General features: G+C 35.7%; 1 long non-coding RNA gene across 1 annotated transcript; it reads left to right on the forward strand.

Moving 5' to 3' along the window:
• Positions 1-296: 296 nt before the first annotated feature.
• Positions 297-1,721, forward strand: LOC127086567 (uncharacterized). Its single transcript, XR_007789511.1, has 2 exons — positions 297-429; positions 1,534-1,721. It is a non-coding gene; the product is annotated as an uncharacterized LOC127086567 (long non-coding RNA).
• The last annotated feature ends 20,213 nt before the right edge of the window (positions 1,722-21,934 follow it).

The following is a 21,934-nucleotide window of genomic DNA, read 5'->3' on the forward strand; positions in this document are numbered from 1 at the left end:
TTTTGGAATTTCATGAAGAAATATCATAAAGGACTTACTAAAACTGATATTGAAAGAAAAAAAGAAAGAAGAAAAAAAACAAAGAAGAGGCAGGGGGTGTATGCTGATTTGTAGGCGTGTGGAATATGTTGGTTGGATGTGCTTTGTGTTAAAGGCCCAAGAAAATTACATAGGGGGATATGTGCGTTTGTTGGGGTACGCAAGCAATTTTAGTGGGCCAAAAGGCCATTGAGCCCAAGGCATGTTCAACATGAGCGGGAGAGAGTTCGTGTTCAATTCACTTCACTCATCCTCATTCAAACGCGTTTAACATTTTAGACTAAGCCAAAGACTCCGTCGCACTGGAAATCGCCTTCGGAGGTACCAGAGGTCAAAACCCGGAGTTGAAGAAGACAATGATGAGAAGATGAAGGAATCAACACTATTCAGGTATGAAATCTGAATCCTTGATGTTTAACTCGTTCTTTTATTCTTCTTCTCTTTCTTCGAATTCCTCCATGTGAGAACTTCTTGCTGGTGAATGATTGTTGTTGTGTGAGAGTAGAGTGAGATATGAGTGAGGGTGTGTAGAGTGAGAGAAATTCAGAGATTGAGAAACTCTGAAATTTCTGTGAAGTTTTTGCTGAGAGAGTGATGTAAGATTGATGAGAGTGATGATTGAAACTGAATGGGAAATGATTGAATAATGATTGGTGAGTTTGTGAATTGTGATTTTTGCTTTAAAATGAAGTTAATATATGACTATTGGTAATGCTTATTGAGTTATGCTAAAATGAATTACTATTAGGGATACTAGCATATGGATAGTTTGTTTAAAATGTGTTGATGCTTATGAGATTTTTCTGTTAGATTGATGTCAGGGTAAATTTTCTAATTGGAAAGTTACAGGGTACTGTTAATGGACTATTTATTGATTATTTGTTTTGTTGGATTGGTATGAGTTGTTATGGTGTTAGGATTGTTAATTTAACTGATTTTGCTGTTGTTAGTTGATAGGTTAGTATATTGTTAGTGTTGAAAACCCGGAGTTAATCGGCACAAAACTACATGTTAATGGGAAAAGAAATTGAATTGTTTGTGACAGTTAGTTAGTGATAATCCTTGTCAGTTAACATCAGTGATTAGGTTAATGAGTTATAAAAGGAAGTTAGTTGAAGTGGCACCAAATGAATGTTAGTGAACTATGATGGAAAGTAATTAAATTGTTAGAATTGATGATGCATTAGTTGGTAGGGGTTAATTTGAATGATATTTGACTGTTATGCTAGTTGATGCTATGAAAACTTGTTATAATTATTAATTAAATTGGAATTAGTGTTAGTAGTTTTGGAATAGGAAATGTGGTTTAATTGCTATGTGTTAGTGTAGTTAAACTTGAAATTTGAATTGAATTGATATGACTGTTGTATGAATGGATGCATTGTTTTGATTAGGTATGTGTATGCATGATTTGGTGACTATGGTGTATTTAATCAATTGTGTCAAATGGTTTTGAATGGTATGAATCATGTGTGTATGTTTCACTTGGTGCAGGAAGCTAGGGTGATTTGGCATGTCATTGTCATACCTCAATTTTGTCTAGGCATTTCAACCTTTTGATAAATTTGATTTCATTTTTAATTTGAATTAGTTGTGCAGCATGACACGCATTTCATCATGAATAATACTTAAAGTATCAGTCAGAATGAATTCTTGAATATACAGACAAACTGGTTGAATCACTTCTCAAGTACGTGCAAAATCAGCGGGTAAAAAGTTTCGAAATAAAACTTGCACACGTCAGTATTATTAATCTACGGTTCGCGTAGTTCAGGCTGGTCTGCTCGTTATATTTTTCAACGACTTCTTCAGCTGCATTTTAATCCGTCTGAGCCTTTTAGCCGATGAAAATTTATTTCAAAATTAAAAGAAACGCTGTATTTTTTTAATAAATATATTTTGTGCTGATCATTTTAGTGCGTCCGCTTTAATTTTTTGAGCAAATTTTCACCTGACTTTTCCTCATAATTGGTCATTCTATTTTTATTTCCTTTGTCAAATTAATCATCAAAATAAAATAGGGTTTCTCATACTTTAGTTTTAATTATTTTATATATTTATTTTAAAGGATGAAGATTTTATTTGATTTTAATTTTTATCTTTGTTTCCTTATTTACCAATTATAAAAAAAATCAAATAATATAAATATTAATATGAAAAAGCTTGAATAGAAATGAAATTGCACATTTGTGAAGATACACGTTTGACAGCTTGCATACAACTTACATTGGAGAGGATTTTTTATCCCCACTATCAACGTGACACGTGGCATTATATCATTGGAAGAAAATATTTTATTTTCATTACTGGTGACCGCTAGCATTAACACCTCTCTCCAATCCCGACGGTTAGGGGAGAAAAAACAATAAATAAATAAGAAAAAGAGGAAACGATGGACACGGTTTTTCATACTCCTCAATCTCACCCTCTCTGCAAAAAAAGAAAAGGACAAAAAGAAAAAGATTTTTTTTCCTCTTCTTCTACACATCAGATCCCACAACTCCTCTTCTTCTGTCACCTTAAACGAACACCCTCCTTCCTCTTCACATTCCACAAACCGCCATAGCCACCAAACACAACAACCGCGAAACTTCCTCCGTTTTCGTTCTTTAAACCTTTTGTTTCCACCATCAAACACGCCACCACTCACCACTTCACACCTCTACGCGTCCTTCCGCCGCCGTGTCCATCTTCACAACAACCATTATCATAATCACCCTCACCGGTGACAACCAACCGCCAACATCGCCGTCATTTACTTCCCTTCCGCCGGAACCAATTCCGACCACCGTGAATCCATCAACAACCGCGACCCCCACCATCCCAAACCTTCGAACCTTCCACCACCGCGCGAAGCATCCTCGCCGCCGTTTACACCATCCTCATCACTTTTAATTTTCTTGCTTGCAAGGCCGTCGTTAGTTTTCGCAACCATTGTTCTTCTCTCCGATGTACATTCCGTCAACAACAACAACATAGCTTCGCCCAAAAAAAAGATCAGATACCAAGATCCGACTCAAGGAACAAAGCGACTTTGTGGTAATATCTGGAACCATTGTTTATGGCGTGAATCTTGTTGCTTTCGGTCTTGTGTTTGTATAGCCTTTCATTTCAATCCGCTTTTACGCTTGATGATTTTTTTGTTTACATTTCGATCGTGGATTTAAGTTGCATATAATGTCTAAATCCGAGTTACTATTTTGTTGGTTTTAAAGTTATTGTCATTTGCTGCATCTATTGTTGATGTAAAGGTTGCATTATGGGTCGTTTGTCTATACCGTCCCCGATTTTGGCAGATTCGAGTCCATAAACAGGACTGTTAGGAAATTCTAAGCTCCAAGTTCTTTTTCACATGATTTATCTATATTTGATGGTGATGAAGAGATCTAGAGTTTACAATTGTTGATATTGTTTAAATTGTTGACTCTTATGTGTACCGAATCATTTACTTTTATCACCAAGTTGTGATCTCTGCAAGTTCCGGTTTGGATTGTGTTGAGAAAACATTAGGTAGAATTATATTAATTGTTTGTTTACTTTGACATTATCAAATTGAAAAAAGGAGATTTAGATGTTAGCATATGCTCTCACGGTTAACCAAAAGAAAAGAAGATGTGAAAAGTTTTTTTTATTAATTATTATTAATTAGTTTTTATTTTATTTTCTTTATGAGGTCCGACACGTGTCGGCCTTGTATTTGATGGGTGTTAACAAAGAGAATTAAAAAAAAAGGGTGCTGATTTCTTGACACTCTGTTCTTTATTTGTTTGAATTTTTACTAAACATACATTCGATTCAAAATTCTTTTTATTTTTTTATTTTTTTATTTTATTTTGGTTGTTAGAGAAAAAGGGCAGCAAATTTTAAGTCAATTTCTATTAATCCCTTCATATATTATTGTACTTCTTACACGTTGTAATAACTTCGTAAACATTATAACAATATTTTGGTTCAATGGACTCATCGCCGATTTATAATCACTTTTGAAACACAAAAATCACACAATTCTCGATTTAATATCAAACTCATTCTTACACCTTTGTAAGTCGATCGCTTTTAAGGCATCGCCATCAACCTCACATAGCTTACTCCTGGGCTTTCTTACAATGAGACCTATTTGTTTTTATTAATCGAGTAGATGATTGATTCACTAATTAAAATCCAATTTATCTACAAACACCAATTCAAACCTCGGTCCAACACCAAATATTTTTTCTTAAAAACATATTCATTCTAATAAATTCAAGTTGAAAATATTAATATACTCTTGAAAATTATTTAAATTAATTTTTGGATGAAAAGGAGAATAGTAAGCACCCGATTCACATTTCTCGATTATTTGAATGATTGGCGTTCGCCACATTGCTCGAATTTTCGTCATTCAATTAAAATCCTAAAAAAACTTACAAATTCAAATCACTTTCCCAAATTAAGAATTCAAAAGACTTTTTTTTAAAATTAAATCTCGGATGAAAAGGGGTGTAGTAAGCGTCCGCTTTACTATCTCTCGAGTCTTCGAATAATTGGCGTTCGCCATATTGCTCGAATTTTCGTCGTCTAATTAAAATATTAATCGCACAATATTCAAAACATTTCTTCCAAAATTAATACAAGTTCAAAAATACTTTTAATTCCAAACTTCGGAAAGAAGAGGGGAGGCGTTCGCCTCATCATCTCTTAAATAATTGAATGATTGACGCTCAACATATCGCTCAAATTGTCGACTTCCAATTAAAGCCACAATCTTACAAACTTAAATTATTTTTCCAAACCAATTATAATACCTAAAAATATTATTTTTATAATTAAATATCAGATGATTAAAGATGGGAGGCGTACGCTTCACCATCTCTCGATTGTTCGAAGAATTGGTGCTCGCCATATTGCTCAGATTATCGACTTACGATTAAAACACTCTAAATAAACATTGGATAAAGGAATAGGTGGCGCACACCTCATTATTCCTAGAATAAGCAAGTGGGAGGCGCTTGCGTCACTACCGCGCATATTCGATTTCCACAAACAATTTTCAATAATAATTTAAACGAAAAAGGGAGTAGAAGGCGTTCGCCTTATTATTCTTCGAAAGAACTGAACGACTGGTGTGCACCATATTGCTCAGTCTTTTGTCGTTCTTCTATAAAATATCCAACACGTTAAACCTCTTTCATCGCCCTCGTGTGATTGAAACTCTTTTCAAAAAGAACACTGTTTAATCCTTTCTAACGCGCACAACAAACTAGTGCTTAAGCCTCCGCCGAGAGTAGACAAGCCAATATTTAGCCTTTAGAACGCGATCTAAACAGTCGTTCATTATAATACACCAACCAACCGTAGTCCCCGAACTACGAGTGCTCTGATTTTCTTATTGCACTATAAGAATACGTAGGCACGAGATTGCGAGATCTTAGCGAGCACACTAATAAAAAACCTCCCTTTTCCCCTTTCGGAGGTTTCCATCCGTCTCTATTATCGACCTTCATCACTTGAAGAGAGCAAGTAACATTCAAGTAACATTAAAATAGAAAATTAGACTAAAAGGTTCCCGTTGAGTACAACAGACATGAGGGGTGCTAATACCTTCCCCTTGCGTAATCGACTCCCGAACCCGAATATGGTTGCGACGACCATTATTCTATTTTCTATAGGTTTTATCGATATTTTCCTATTCCTTCATTGGAATAAATAAAGTCCGGTGACGACTCTGTTCGAACATAATTTTTCCGCGACCATCGCGAGGGATCACATTTTTCTCGAGATGCGACAGATGGCGACTCTGTTGGGGACCTTGCTCCTAGCAAGAGAGATTCAAACCTAATTTATTCCAAATTGCTATGAATGTTAAAATGATATTCCTCTCTTCCATGTGGCTTCTTTGTATCTTATTATGATTGCTCGTGTTGTATGTGATTTGACTTGACACTATGGTATGGGGCTAGATGCATGCTGAGATAAGCTTCATACCCAAGCTTTGAGAAGAACTTAGTCCCGGAGTTGTGTAGTATTGAAACGAGGGGTATACACCTCGTTGGAAAAATACGAAGACTCCACCTAGAGTAGATTTGTTTGGAATTTCCATCATAATATGGCTAGCCCATTATTGTGGGGAAATTCTAAATACGATCCGTGACTCTAGGAACCTCGCCTTAAACTCAAAGTCTGTTTTCACGATTGGCGATTGTGTAGTATTGAACTGAAGGGTCTATACCCTGTTCGAACAATACGAAGATCCCACTTAGATTAGATCAATTCAAAACTCTCATCATGATGTGGCCAACCCACCATTGCGAGGAAGGTTTGAACATGATCCGTGATTCTAAGTTCTTTCCTTGAAAACATAACTTTAGAACCTACCTTTGGGATTTCTAGTAATCAAAGAAACCCGTGTTTTTTCCTATTATCCTGACATACACGACGCGTGAATGATCATGAGTATCTGTATTCCTTGCGGAAAAACATGGCAAATTTCATGCATTTGCATATCATCAACATGCATTGCATATTATTTTCCAGAAACAAAAACTTACACCATATTCTACCCTTTGTCCAGTAACGCTGACTACTTGACACCGGTACAAGACACGTCGCAACTACAAGATGACACTCGAACAACTTGAGGCAAACCAAGTTTCGATGAGGACAGAAATTGACTCCATGCAGGCTAAGATGGATCGTTTGATATGTTTATGGGAACTCTTCATGCCCAATACATGGAGAAAATGGAAGGATCTAGCTTCCCATCTTTGCTGAGGTTGTTTCTATTGGGGAAATAATTGAGAGCCAGATCAGAAAAGGAAAGCTGCCTTGCACCGTCAATGATTCAAGTGGAGTGAAGAAATCATATCCCAACCTCCCAAAGAAGCCAGAAGGTCAGGCCAATGCCATAACAGGAGGAGGAGGGAATTAGGCACATCCATATGTTCCTATACCTTACCATCAGACTGCCGCTATCACACCAGCACCATATCAGCAACCATATCAGCAACCATATCAGAAGCCGTATCAGCAACCAACTTACCAGCAGCAATACTAAAATCAACAATACGTGCTCCACAACAAACCCCAACCTAACCAACAGAGGGTAAGGATACCAGAAAGACATTTTGATCATCTGCCAATACCGTACAACAAGATCTTTCCCTGCCTGCTAAAGGATGGATCAATCACTTTGAAGGAGCTAACGCCTTCAATTCCACCCTATCCACCAGGCTATGACGCCAATGCTCACTGCGAGTATCATATGGGTGCCCCAGGGCACACAGTGGAGAACTCTAAGGCCTTCAAACACAAAGTCCAAGACCTGATTAACAGTGAAGCAGTTTCTTTCATGGCAGTTAGGCCAAATTTTGCGACAAATCCCATGTCGGCGCATGCGGAGCAGTAGGTGAATTTTGAAGATAATGCTTCACACCGGCCTGAACGAGCAGAAAAAATCCTAATGAAGCTGGTCTGACAGTGAATCAAGAGATGAAGGCCTTTTTCTTTGAATGAAGGCAATCATTATGCCATTTTTACCATTTCGCATTCTTGTAATTTGTTCTTGTTTGTATAAGTACTGTTTGCGTTAAACATTGTTATTTGTATTTGGTTTTATTACTGGAATGGTTATGCATATTTTGAATCAATCTTTTCATATTCACTCATTTACTACAAAGCACAAACACATACTTTTCCACTTCACATTCTTTATCACACTATTATTAGCAAGTATTGGAAGGAGGATGACGAAAACAAAATACTCATAATTGTTGATTGTATGCTTTCGGATAAAATCCTGCTAATGATGTACATGCATTATTTCAAATCCCCAAACACCGGAGAGATAAGGAGTTAATCCCTAGTTAACCACTTCAATCCTAGAAGTAGGAGTTTCTTTCGAACCTAAAAAACCCTTACGCTTAACCTGGGGCCGGGTAGTGTTCATTTGATCTAACTACGCATCCAAATTAGAAGATGAAGTATCCCATGTAAGGATCAACCACATGCTATTCTTCGCCCATATCCTGAAGTGTCGAAGGAACCATACAAAATCCAAAATTTATGCCGGTTATTCTTCAATGATCAATAACTTGGCAGTCGCAATTTTCCAAATATAAATCAAAGAAAGATCCCACTAAGTCAAACACCCTAAAAAGAGACTTAGGCAAAAAACTGGGGCAATCCCGATGGATTAAAGCTTCAAAAGGAACTCCATGCAAAAGTTAGGGATCAAAACAAAAATCAAAAGAGACAATGAAAGTCCTCAACAAAACAAGATTCGGTGACCACCATACCCAAATCAAAGGGTCACCAACATCCATGAAGAGCAAAATAAGATGACTGTCATTTCAAGAGATTTTACACTGCTGAAGTCTCGTAAAAGTAAAGTGTGTGTTGAGTTAACTGAACATAGGATTGGAGGTCGTCATGAAAAAAGGGTGGGTTAAAATAAACTTTGAGCCTTATATCTTTTTGTTTCGATAACCATGAACCAAGCCACGTTACAACCTTCAAAAGACCTAATTGAAGTTAGGTTTATTCTGAAAGCATGCTACAACAAGGTTGTGTAAACTGACTCCTAGAGATTTGCTAATATTATATTCTCACTATATCACTCACACGCTAGCTAAATCAACACTGAATTTGGACTCATGGTCCACTCGTCACACACTACCACAACACTCCAAATGAATGATTGTTTTTCAAAACTTGCATAACTGTTGCATTAAAATCACCATTTTTGGAATGAACAATTCTTAACTGCAAGTCAGTACTTAACATCGAGGAAGTTCCGACAAGGGGCAATGCGAGAGGTACTTGAACGTTGGTGCTGACACGAATCAAAACCACCTCATAATCCTATGGATCAAGGGCAGGGTAATCTAATGTTTGTGTTGACCTAAGATTTTACTAGCATAAGACAAGTCTCCAGGTAACAGTTGACCATGGAGGAAAAAAAACTTCAATACTCAGTCCATCTGGGGCAAGTCCCTCGAAAACACAGTAAGGGGAAATTACCCCAAGAATACAGTGAAAACTAACTCCCAAAGATCAGTCGATTGAAGAGGACTGTTTCAAGAATCGGCTAATTAGAGGCAGACCATTACAAGATTTAGACACTAGGGAAAAAAAACTCAGACCATGTCATGAGATAATCACTCCTGAAGGTTTCCTTTGGGGAGAATTCCTTTAAAATACCCACAGACTGGGGCAAGACGAGTTGCAAGGGGCAAGGTCCCTCCATATTTTCAAGTCGGTCAAGCAAACTGTGTCAGACGCTAGTAACTGTTGGGATTCATAACAAAATGTCGATAGTTCATGCTAGTGCAAAATCATATATTAACAGGATCCATTAGGGCATATCAGAGGCATAATCATCATGTGTTGATCATGTCGTTATACTTAGTTACAGGCCATCCGGACCCATCAGAAGAAGAAGTCGAGATCGCCTCAGGGGCAAGGACATAACGTATCAGTAAGAGATCAAACTTAGGGCACCAAGAGTATCCACATCCGTTGTTTGATCATCACATCATCAACTGCCGAGTGTCGGGAAGTCAAATCCTTCCACCAACCAATAGTCCAACCCATATTGACAATTACCAGAAAAACCAAAGTCCACCTTGCTGGCATTCCCATAAAAACAAATACAACCAGCATTGGTATCCAAAAAAGACATCGCCTTTGAAAAGGGGAGACCAATCCCAAATAACCAATCATTTTTTTCATTCAAACATGCATCACATACATCACCTTATACATAAAAGTAGTTCATACATCATTACATACATATCATCTATGCACATAAACACGAATCAGGATCCAGGGTTAATCATAAGTATCCAGGTCAATCCTCGGTTAAGTCATTGGTTTTTTCTCTGAGAGAGTTCCTGTCCTCTATTGTTGGGTGTTCCCCGTTGAGTTGCATCCTTTACCTTTTGTTAACGGGATGTTATCCACAATTAAGTTAAATGATGTTTCTTTAAACTCCTACCTTATTTCTCATTGAGCGTTCCTCAATAAGATGTTTCCTTTAACCTTTGGTGGAGTGGAAATTACATCTTTCCAGAGAATATTTTTTCTGCAACCTTTTGTTGTTGATATTCCCAAGCAAGAGTTACCTAGTGATGTTCCAATACTACCCAACAGGTATGTTCTATTTGAACCTTTGTCGGTAGTCTGATTGTCCAACGGGTTTTTCCTAATATCATCCTTTTGATGAAAGTCCCTTAAATGAATAATGTTAATCATCGCCCTGTTTGTGATAATCATTATCCTTTTGGTAATGGTAAATCCTTGACATTTGGAATCCTATCAACATCCTTTTGGGGTCGGCGATCCTTGAAGTTTTGGTCTAACCTTCATCCTTTTGGTGAATGGTGACCTCTCATTATTAAAGCTTATTATCATCCTTTTGGTGGTAACAAGTTTTTTCGTTTGATCTTACCGTCATCCTTTTGGTGATGGAGATCTCTGTCCGTATTGGTCTAACCATCATCCTTTTGTTGATGGTGATCTTTGTTATTATGGCTAATCATCATCCTTTTGGTGATGGCGTCCAGTTTGGTCTAAACGTCGTCCTTTTAGTGATAACGATTGTTGAGGTTGGTTTAAACTATCATCCTTTCGGTGATTACGAAATTTGAAAAGTTCAAATCTTACTGTCATCCTTTTGGTGTTAGTGATATTTGAAGTTATTATGACTTAGTATTATCCTTTTGATGGTAATAAGTTTTGAAGTTATGATCTCACCTTCATCATTTTGGTGATGGTGATTGTTGACTTATTATCATCCTTTTGGTGGTAACAAGTTTTGTTGTTTGATAATATCTTCATCCTTTTGGTGATGGTGATAGTTGACTTATTATCATCCTTTTGGTGGTAACAAGTTTTGTTTTGATCTTACCTTCATCCTTTGGTGATAGTGATCATTAAAGTTATTAACTTATTATCATATTTTTGGTGATAACAAGTTTTGTTATGATCTTACCTTCATCCTTTTGGTGATGGTGATCATTTGAGTTGTTGTATTATCATTCTTTTGATGGTAACAAGTTTTGTTGTTTGATAATACCTTCACCCTTTTAGTGATGGTGATCGTTGACTTATTATCATCCTTTTGGTGGTGACAAGTTTTTGTTTTGATCTTGTAGCGGGGTATTTGTTGCCTTTAGATTTATTGACTAAATCAGAAGTAAATCATACAAATCGAGTCGCCACCGCACTTCTATTTATCCAAAGGAAAGGTTAGAAAGCGAACAAAAACCGAGAAGTTTTATCAAATCAAAAACTAATAAAAATGTCAGAGATCGGGGTAAGGGGGTTGGTTATGCAATGGGAAGGTTTTAAGCACCCAAAACATCCTAGGTACTCCTAGGGAGCCCTTTTCACAATTGTTGTAAGGTAGGTTGGTATTTGTGAAAATTATTTGTGCAAACATGATTGGGGAGATAAGAGAAGAATGTACAAATTATTTACAATTTTGTGTTTGAATGGATAAACCCATTGCCTACGTACCATCTTAAAAAAGATTAGGATCAAAACCTCGTAGTTCGGGGTAAAAATCTCAAAAGAAATTGGTGAATTTGTTGGCCTAAAAGCCTTAAGGTCTTTTGTTATCCAAGGGAGAAAAGTCAACCTAAAACCACAAATCCACCATGTGAGGATAACTTCAACATGCTAGTGAGGGGTTAACCCTATAATAAGCATGGAAGACTCATTGTCCATCACTAAGGATATAGGTGAGTATTATATCAACCTCAAGGATAACTCAAACCTAATAGCTATGGTTTATGAAAAAGTTTTGATAAGAAGTGGCCATTGAAACCACAAAAAACAATTGAGTGAGTTGTATTTACCTATGAAAAGTATTTACAAGGTATGGTCAAAGTTGACTTAAGGATTCAATTCAAAATAAGTGTTATGAAAAGAAGTTTGGAAAATCAAAAGCATAATGCTTAGGTTTCTAATTTTTGAAAACAAGTGTTAATGTTTGCACAAAAGTTTTGGCTTGGGTTAGAGTGAGGGGAAGAAGAAGAATGGCTAAGTCCTAAACATACAAGAGGTGAATGAAGAGAAATAAAACCGCAAATGGAGTTCCCTTCTTAAGATCATAGTGATGATCCAAGTAGCTCCCATCCTCTGGAATAAGCAAGCAAATAAGCAAATATTCAAGCAATCAATCAATCAAGCAAAGCTCTTAGAAATCTTCCAATGGCTCTTGTATCTCTCACTTTAGATGCACATGACAATGGTTCTTCAATTTGGCTCAAGTAGGAATCCCTAACACAAGAACACACATATCAAAAAGTTCTATAATGTAAACAAAGAATGGACAAGAGTGAGTTTAGAGATTAGGTCCTTCCAATTCATCTTCAACATTAAGTCCTTTTTACTCCATTTTTTGCATAGGGAATGTCCTAAAGTCTAAGTCCTTTTGTCCATTTGCATTTGGTTCACATCAATCAACACAAAATACAAGCACAATAATATATACACAATTATGTGCTCAAGTGAGCAAAAGGTAAATTGCATTAACATAAACATGTGCTCAAGTGAGCAAAGGGCAAAAGCAAATGAATAATATGTACAAGAATATTAAATTGCATTAATGTAAAGTGCAAGAATTAAAAGTTAGTGGTCAATAGTTAGAGTTAGTGTGCCATAAGGCAATTTAGCTATATGTTAAGCAATCGTAAGTGGACTAATGTAGTAGTCACACCTATCTGAGGCCGGTCAAAAAAATATAGGCAACAAACACAAGTTAGAGACCTTGATTAGTGAACCAAGCTCCTACAACTTGCCATGCCAAAAGAAAATGAGAATGATCTTGTATTGATTTAGGTTTTTTGCTTGATTAAGAAGCAACATATCCTTAATGCAAAGCCATTCACTTGATCTATGATCAAGATGAATTAGATTTGCATCAAGGAAGGTTAAACCTCCCATACATCAAGGCTAACCACCAATCTTTAACTCATTGATCAAAAAGAAAAAGATGAAGAAGAAGATGAATAAGAATGTTCATTAATGGAATTCAAATGAAGTAAGCAAATTGCATTGACCAAACACAAACGGAATCAAGGTCAAACACTAGTAAACAGAAGCAAAATGAAACTTAGAAGTCAAGAAACAAATAAAATATTTTTGGTATTTTTCAAAATTAAAATAATACTTGAATTAAAATAAACAATTAAAGTTCAAACTTCAAATCCATCTCAAATCAACTTTGAAAAGTCCAAATGGATCATCCTAAGTTCAACAAGGTCAAACAAAGTTTGACAAAAAATTTCAGCATTTTTAGAAACCAGAAACTATTTTTAATCAATTAAAATGCATAAAAAAATAACCTAATTGAATTAAAATCTCAAATAAATCTCAAATCAATTAATAAATTGATGAGAATATTTTTCATAGATCCATCATCATTCAAAGAGGTTAAGAAAATATTTTTGTATTTTTTTGGATATTGAAAACTATTTAAAATGAATTAAAAATAACCAGAAAAGAGAAAATTCATAAAAAATATCAAATGATAAAATAAAAAATATTAAAAATCTTTTTTAGAAACTAGAAATTAAAAGAGAAATAATGCAATTGGTCTCATATTTTTTGGAATTAAAATGAAAGAGATATGATTTTTTGAAATAAAATGGAATAAACAAAAATTAAAAGAAATTCAGAAAATAGCAAATAATCTGACACGTTGGATCCAGTCTCATTAATTGAGCTGGCACATCCAAGGGTTGTGACATGCGCGCGCACCAAACACCTTGGTCAACTGAGATACACAAGGCCATTAAAAAAGTCATAAAAATGGAAGAACGAGATTAGATCTGGAAATTAGATCCAAGGGCCTAGGTTCATTCTGGAAAACAGACGGTGGTGTACACCACCGTCTTCTCCGGCGAGAGTTGCAGACAAAAAATCTTCACCAAATGAAGCGATCCTCATATCATTGGAAAGCTGAGGTGATGTACATCACCCCTGTACCATTGGTTTTCACTCTAGATCTCCATGAGAAGAGAAATCAGAGGTGGAAAATAATGGTGTTCAACTTGAACTCAATAGATTTTCAAAATTAAAAGCACAGTTCAATTGCCTCTGATGAGAGGACTTCAGCCAAACCAATAAATGCAAGAAACAAGCTACAATTAGTGAGTTTCGAAGAAGAAAAGTTTGAACATCCACCTCTGAAATATGGATCTATGGAGCACAATTCCTCTTAGCTATTGATTGCAGTATGATCTAGAGATGAAGATGAAGCAAGGCCAAGGAATTTTGAGTCTGATAATCAACCAATGAAGTTGAAAATCAGATCTGAAATTTTGAAATGAAATAGTGAATTCCTTTAGGTATGGCTATGGATTGAGTTTTGCAGCATAACAGGCGCCTTCAGGTTGTCGAATAATGAAGCCTAGCACACTTAGTTATAGCAATTCGCAAAGGCAAGCATGAGCATTTCTAATGAAGCCTCCATGCATGGGCCTGTACAGGCGCATGGATGGCCCAAATCTAATTGATTTGGCAAGCTAACATCAGCAAAGCAATTTTGAACGTGCAGATGAAAGGGATTTGGAGTGTGCAATGAGTTTGAATCAAGTTTCCATAAATGCACCAAAATATTCCCCTCTTCGAAAATGCCACTACCAAAAATAAAACATGGCCTTGTGGGTAATGGTTAGAAAGGTCTTGACATGAGGATCAATTGTTATATTGAACAAAACTTCATTTGGAATTGGGAAAATAGTGAAAATAGTGAAAATTGGTCATAAAGTCCAAGGTGCAAAACATGTGCATGTGAAAAATTCCAAAATGGACCAACTTCAAGCCCTTCTGTTTCAATGATGCAAGCTTCACATGGAAAAACCTTCAACATAAAAGTTGTAGATATTTTCATGGAAATCACTTTGGACTCAAATTTTGCATCATTTGGATTTTTTATGAGAAAGTTATGGGCACTTGAAGTTGGACTTTTTCACATTTCAATGCCTTTGGCCTAAAGGGACCTATAATGTTTTGCATTATCACATGTATTTCTTTTAGGATTATGAAACTTTGTCCAACATAACAAATGAATTATACATCTTAAAATTTCCAATTCATTTTATCCCACCTCAAAATAATAATAAATGAATGAGTTATGTTCTTGGGAAGTTGACCCAAAATTAGGGTTTCAGTCAAAATGACCTATAATGTTTTGAAATGGATGATGACCTTACAAGCTTCAAATAATATTTTTATGAACATTAAAGTTGTTTATATGGGTGTTAAGAACATTGTTTCTCTTGGGGTCATCTCCATTTGACAAACACATTAAAAGTTAGGTCTCAGTGGATTTCAAAATAGTCAGATGAATTGACTGATCAACTTCTCAAGTCCAAACCTCATATCTTGATGAATTGATGATTGAGGACACTCAAATAAGTTCAAATATGAATTAAATGATGAATTAAATCACTTACCTTGATTGTACTTGATCATGGGTTGAGGTTGCTTCATGAGCAAGGCATAGTTAATGCACAAATGAATTAGGGTTTCCTTGGGAAACAATCCTTAAGCCCTTTGGTTTGCTTTGATCAAAATGACAAATTGAGATACTTGGGAGACATATATGATGAATGAGAGCTTTGGGAACCATTGTCATGCTTGCTTTCATCTTCACCTGGCCATATCAATGAGCATAGGGTCTCCTAGGAGCCTCAGATCTTATGATTGCTCAAGCTACAAAACAAAAGATATTAGTGACATATTTTTGTGCTTTTGGTTAGTAAACAAAAGAAGAAAATCAATAATATACAATTCAAGCATGCTTGGTGATCTCAAACCAACTCACAAGAGTTCCCACCCTAGGGTTAGGAGCCAAGATATTATGATCCTTGGGGCAAATGCAAAATGAAATGATATGATGCCATGAGGGATCTTAGGGTCAAAATTAGGGTCTTACAGATCTTACCTTCATCCTTTTGGTGACGGTGATCGTTGGAGTTATTGACTTATTATCATCCTTTTGGTGATAACAAGTTTTGTTGTTGGGTCTTACCTTCATCCTTTTGGTGATAGTGATCATTAAAGTTATTGACTTATTATCATCCTTTTGTGGTAACAAGTTTTGTTCTGATCTTACCTTCATCCTTTTGGTGATGGTGATCATTTGAGTTGTGGACTTATTATCATCCTTTTGGTGGTAACAAGTTTTGTTGTTTGGTAATACCTTCATCCTTTTGATGATGGTGATCGTTGACTTATTATCATCCTTTTGGTGATAACAAGTTTTGCTTTGATCTTACATTCATCCTTTGGGTGATGGTGATCATTAAAGTTTTTGACTTATTATAATCCTTTTGGTGATAACAAGTTTTTTTGTTGGATCTTACCTTCATCATTTTGGTGACGGTGATCTTTGAAGTTGATGAGTTAACTATCATCCTTTTGGTGGTAGTCTTGCTATTATCCCTTCGATAATGGAAAGCTTTATCAGGATAACCATCATCCTTTTGGTGATGGACATCATTGTTTTGGTGATGGAAATCTTTGGATTTTATTGTGTCTAACTTTCCTCTTTTTGGTGACAACAAGTTTGGTTATTAATCTTACCATCATCCTTTTAGTGATGGCTACCTTTGAAGCTTGGTTTAGCCATCATCCTTTTGGTGATGACGGCCCTAGAAATCATGGTGAATTACTATCATCCTTTTGGTGGTAGCGATTTTTATTAATTCCACTGTCATCCTTTTGGTGCCAGAAATCCTTTCAGTTTTAGTCCCACCATTGTCCTCGTGTCAGTAATGACCCTTGCAAGGTTGGAGTGTCCTACTCCTAATACCTTGGTGTTGTTAGAACTCGTTAAATTTTCTTTCTGCATTTCTCCATTGCATTTTAAAGGATAAAATTTGGGTATTTTCATATTTAATTACCTTCCACCACGAATGTATGAAGATTGTTGTCATCCTTACCTTCTAGTTCAAGTTAATTAAACAAGGGCAGTTGTCATACTCTAATTTTGTCCAGGCATTTCAACCTTTTCATAAATTTGATTTCATTTTTAATTTGCATTAGTTGTACAACATGACACGCATTTCATCATGAATAATACTTAAAATATCAGTCGGAATGAATTCTTGAACATACAGACAAACTGGTTGAATCACTTCTCAAGTACGTGCAAAATCAGCGGGTAAAAAGTTTCGAAATTAAACTTGCAGACGCCAGTATTATTAATCTACGGTTCACGTAGTTCAGGCTGGTGTGCTCGTTATATTTTTCAACGACTTCTTCAGCTTCATTTTAATCCGTCTGAGCCTTTTAACCGATAAAAATTTATTTCAAAATTAAAAGAAACGTTGTATTTTTTCAATAAGTATATTTTGTGCTGATCGTTTTAGTGCGTCCGATTTAATTTTTTGAGCAAATTTCCGCCCTACTTTTCCTGATAATTGGTCATTCTATTTTTATTTCCTTTGTCAAATTAATCATCAAAATAAAACAGGGTTTTTCATACTTTAGTTTTAATTATTTTATATATTTATTTTAAAGTATGAAGATTTTATTTGATTTTCATTTTTATCTTTGCTTTCTTATTTACCAATTATAAAAAAAAATCAAATAATATTAATATTAATATGAAAAAGCTTGAATAGAAATGAAATTGCACATTTGTGAAGATACACGTTTGACAGCTTGCATACAACTTACATTGGAGAGGATTTTTTATCCCCACTATCAACGTGACACGTGGCATTATATCATTGGAAGAAAAAGATTTTATTTTCCTTACTGGTGACAACTAGCACTAATACCTCTCTCCAATCCCGACGGTTAGAGGAGAAAAAATAAATAAAAAAGAAAAAGAGGAAACGGTGGACTCAGTTTTTCATACTCCTCAATCTCACCCTCTCTGCAAAAAAAGAAAAGGACAAAAAGAAAAAGAAAAGTTTTTCCTCTTCTTCTACACAGCAGATCCCCACACTCCTCTTCTTCTCTCACCTTAAACTAACACCCTCCTTCCTCTTCACATTCCGCAAATCGCCATAGCCACCAAACACAACAACCGCGAAACTTCCTCCATTTCGTTCTTCAAACCTTCTGTTTCCACCATCAAACACGCCACCACTCACCACCTCACACCTCTATGCGTCCTTCCGCCGTTGTGTCCATCTTCACAATAACCATCATCATAATCACCCTCACCGGCGACAACCAACCGCCAACATCACCATCATTTTCTTCCCTTCCGCTGGAACCAATTCTGACCACCGTGAATCTATCAACAGCCGTGACCCCCACCATCCCAAACCTTCAAACCTTTCCACCACCGCACGAAGCATCCTTGCCGTCGTTTACACCATCCTCATCACTTTCGATTTTCTTGCTTGGAAGGCCGTCGTTAGTTTTCATAACTGTTGTTCTTCTCTCCGATGTACTTTCCGTCAACAACGACAGCATAGCTTCGCCCAAAAAAAAGATCATATACCAAGCTCCGACTCAAGGAACGAAACAACTTCGTGGTAATATCTGGAACCAATGTCTATGGCGTAAATCTTGTTGCTTTCGGTCTTGTGTTTGTATAGCCTTTCATTTCGATCCGCTTTTACGCTTGATGATTTTTTTTTGTTTACATTTCGATCGTGGATTTAAGTTGCATATAGTGTCTAAATCCGAGTTACTATTTTGTTGGTTTTAAATTTATTGTCATTTGCTGCATCTGTTGTTGATGCAAAGGTTGCATTATGGGTCATTTGTCTATACCATCCCCGGTTTCGGCAGATTCGAGTCCATAAACAAGACTGTTATGAAATTCTAAGCTCCAAGTTCTTTTTCACATGATTTAGCTATATTTGATGATGATGAAGAGATCTAGAGTTCAAAATTGTTGATATTGTTTAAATTGTTGACTCTTGTGTGTACCGAATCATATACTTTTATCACCAAGTTGTGATCTCTGCAAGTTCCGGTTTGGATTGTGTTGAGAAAACATTAGGTAGAATTATATTAATTGTTTGTTTACTTTGACATTATCAAATTGAAAAAGGGAGATTTAGATGTTAGCCTATGATGTCACGCTTAACCAAAAGAAAAGAGGATGTGAAAAGGTTTTTTTTATTAATTATTATTAATTAGTTTTTATTTTATTTTCTTTATGAGGTCCGACCCGTGTCAGCCTTGTATTTGATGGGTGTTTAATTTCTTTATTTGTTTGAATATTTACTAAACATACATTCAATTCAAAATTCTTTTTATTTTTTTATTTTATTTTGGTTGTTAGATAAAAAAAGGTAGCAAATTTTAAGTCATTTTCTATTAATCCCTCCATATATTATTGTACCTCTTACACGTTGTAATAACTTCGTAAATATTATAACAATATTTTGGTTCAATGAACTCATCGCCGATTTAGAATCACTTTTAAAACACAAAAATCACACAATTCTCGATTTAATATCAAATCCATTCTTACACTTTTATAAGTCGGTCGCTTTTAAGGCATCACCATCAACCTCTCATAGCTTACTCTTGGGTTTTCTTACAATGAGACCTATTTGATTTTTATTAATCGAGTAGATGATTGATTCACTAATTAAAATCCAATTTATCTACAAACACCAATTCAAACCTCGGTCCAACACCAACTAATTTTTCTTAAAAAAATATTAATTCTAATAAATTCAAGTTCAAAATATAAATATACTCTTAAAAACTATTTAAATTAATTTTCGGATGAAAAGGAGAATAGTAAGCGTCCGCTTCAATATCTCTCGATTATTCGAATAATTGACGTTCGCCACATTGCTCGAATTTTCGTCATTCAATTAAAATCCTAAAAAACATACAAATTCAAATCACTTTCCCAAATTAAGATTTCAAAAGACTATTTTTTTAAAATTAAATCTCGGATGAAAAGGGGTGTAGTACGCGTCCGCTTTACTATCTCTCGAGTCTTCGAATGATTGGCGTTCGCCATATTGCTCGAATTTTCGTCGTCTAATTAAAATATTAATCGCACAATATTCAAAACATTTCTTCCAACATTAATACAAGTTATAAAAACACTTTTAATTCCAAACTTCGGAAAGAAGAGGGGAGGCGTTCGCCTCACCATCTCTTGAATAATTTAATGATTGGCGCTCGCCATATTGCTCAAATTATCGACTCCCGATTAAAGTCGCAATCTTACAAACTTAAATTATTTTTCCAAACCAATTATAACACCTAAAAATATTATTTTTATAATTAAATATCGGATGATAAAAGTTGGGATGCGTTCGCTTCACCATCTCTCGATTGTTTGAATAATTGGCGTTCACCATATTGCTCAGATTATCGACTTACGATTAAAACACGCTAAATAAACATTGGATAAAGGAATAGGTGGCGCACGCATCATTATTCCTTGAATTAGCAAGTGGGAGGCGTTCGCCTCACTACCGCGCATGTTCGATTTCCACAAATAATTTGCAATAATAATTTAAACGAAAAAGGGAGTAGAAGGCGTTCGCCTTATTATTCTTCGAAAGAATTGAACGATTGGTGTGCACCATATTGCTCAATCTTTTTCCGTTCTTCTAAAAAATATCCAACACGTTAAACCTCTTTCATCACCCCCGTGTGATCGAAACTCATTTCAAAAAGAACACTGTTTAATCATTTCTAACGCGCACAACTAACTAGTGCTTAAGCCTCCGCCAAAAGTAGACAAGACGGAGTTTAGCCTTTAGAACGCGATCTAAACAGTCGTTCATTAAAAGACACCAACCAAATGTAGTCCCCGAACTACGAATGCTCTGATTTCCTTATTGTACTATAAGGATACGTAAGCATGAGATTGCGAGATCTTAGCGAGCACACTAATAGAAAACCTCCCTTTTCCCCTTTCTGAGGTTTCCATCTGTCTCTATTATCGACCTTCATCACTTGAAGAGAGCAAGTAACATTCAACTAACATTCAAATAGCAAATTAGACTAAAAGGTTCCCGTTGAGCACAACGGACGTGAGGGGTGCTAATACCTTCCCCTTGCGTAATCGACTCCTGAACCCGAATATGGTTGCGACGACCATTATTCTATTTTCTATAGGTTTTGTCTATATTTTCCTATTCCTTCATTGGAATAAATAAAGTTCGATGGTGACTCTGTTCGAACATAATTTTTTCGCAACCATCGTGAGGGATCGCATTTTTCTCGAGATGCGACAGACATCATGTGGTGAAGAGATTAGAGTGCATCAAGAATCATGAAGACATTTAGAACCTTGTGATATCTTATAGAATTAGGTTTCCTAGGATTAGGATTATGTTAGATGACTTTGGTCAAATGGTTGACCAAAAAGTCAACATATGACCAAAGTCAACTATAGGTCAAAAGCATGTATTTAGTTTCTTTCGTAGTGTAAATGAATTTTTAACAATGAAAAACAACTTTTTGGATGAATGTATGTGACTTGTGTTTCAAGTTAACACTATTTTCCTTCAAATATTTGCATTTGAAAATGAACTTGGATCTTGAATAAATCTTGAGCTTTGAATGAAACTTGGATCCTACCTTGTATTTGAGGTACCCTTGACTAAACATGCCATGTCATGAATCCAATAGAAGTTCATGGTAATCACTAAGAATGAATTCATATGACCATGATCATAAAAAAACGAACCTAAAAAGTGACTTCAAACCCAAGTATTTCACTGATGCAATCCTATAATCAAAATAGCAAAGACTAAAATTAGGGTTTCTCTCAGATAAACCCAAAGCTTGTGGTGCCCAAATGAACAAGTTGTAGCATAGTGAACCAATAGACTTGATTTGCAAAAGTACCAAGAAACCATAGGCCATGAGACTTGCCCAATAAATTATCAAGAAACCAATCTTTGTGTCATAGAACCTTTGAATTAATGATATTTATGAAATGAAAGAATGACATAGA

This window comes from Lathyrus oleraceus, chromosome 5, assembly GCF_024323335.1.
Source record: "Lathyrus oleraceus cultivar Zhongwan6 chromosome 5, CAAS_Psat_ZW6_1.0, whole genome shotgun sequence".
Taxonomy (NCBI): Eukaryota; Viridiplantae; Streptophyta; class Magnoliopsida; order Fabales; family Fabaceae; genus Lathyrus; species Lathyrus oleraceus.